We start from the raw sequence: 847 nt of genomic DNA on the forward strand, positions 1-847 counted from the left end.
TGGATATTTTTAAAATAAATATCATTTTGAAAACACATTTATATGCTTGAAACATGAACACTTGTATATACTGAATAAGTTTCACATCCCCTCAGCACTTGTCTAACTCCAAACGCAAGGAGCTGAAGAAAGCAGTTGAGGAAACAACAAGCAAATGACAGGAAGAGGCAGCAGCAAGCAAGCTATGACTCGGATGACCCGACCTCAAACCCCAGTGATGACTCAGAGGTTATCATCGTCAAAGACATTGGTTGCCTGAGTATTTAAGTGATGTAGATGGTACGCAATACATAAAGATGTTAGATACTTTACAAGGATTTAGACATTAGCTATGAGTGCTGATGGTAAGAAACAGATTGAAAACATTACATGGATGAATTATTACTTTATAACTTTATATTAACTGATGGTGCATGACACATCAGTGTTTATTGTGATGTAAAAAAATTAAAGAATTTAAATTGGAAGCTTATTGGGAGGGGGGGGGGGCAAAATTTGAACAAGATAGAAAATACTTTTTTTTGAGATGGTTGGGACAGCATTTATTAAATCTCATATTCAATGATACCTGTCAAGCAAAGATTTTCAAAGATAACAAAAGCAGTAATGAAGACATCTTTTCATTTAGCTTTGCCTTTGGCTCTAGCAGTCATGTGTGGAAATGATTGCACAAGGAAAAGAGAAACAAGAAGAAATAATAAAAAAGACTAGTCGTGCAAATAAAAGTCACTGTTTCTTTATTTTAAGATGTTTATGAAGGATCTCTCCCATTCAAACAATTAAGAAAACAAATAGAAACAGGCCTTTTGTTATTTTGTGAATCTATTATTTGGTGGATCTTCAAGAT

The 847-nt window shown here is 33.9% G+C and overlaps 1 pseudogene; it reads left to right on the plus strand.

Annotated features, from left to right (window-relative positions):
• Nucleotides 1-456, plus strand: part of LOC119581781 — an 8,439-nt pseudogene extending 7,983 nt beyond the window's left edge.
• Nucleotides 457-847: the final 391 nt, after the last annotated feature.

Source organism: Penaeus monodon, chromosome 15, assembly GCF_015228065.2.
Source record: "Penaeus monodon isolate SGIC_2016 chromosome 15, NSTDA_Pmon_1, whole genome shotgun sequence".
In the NCBI taxonomy this organism is placed as follows: domain Eukaryota; kingdom Metazoa; phylum Arthropoda; class Malacostraca; order Decapoda; family Penaeidae; genus Penaeus; species Penaeus monodon.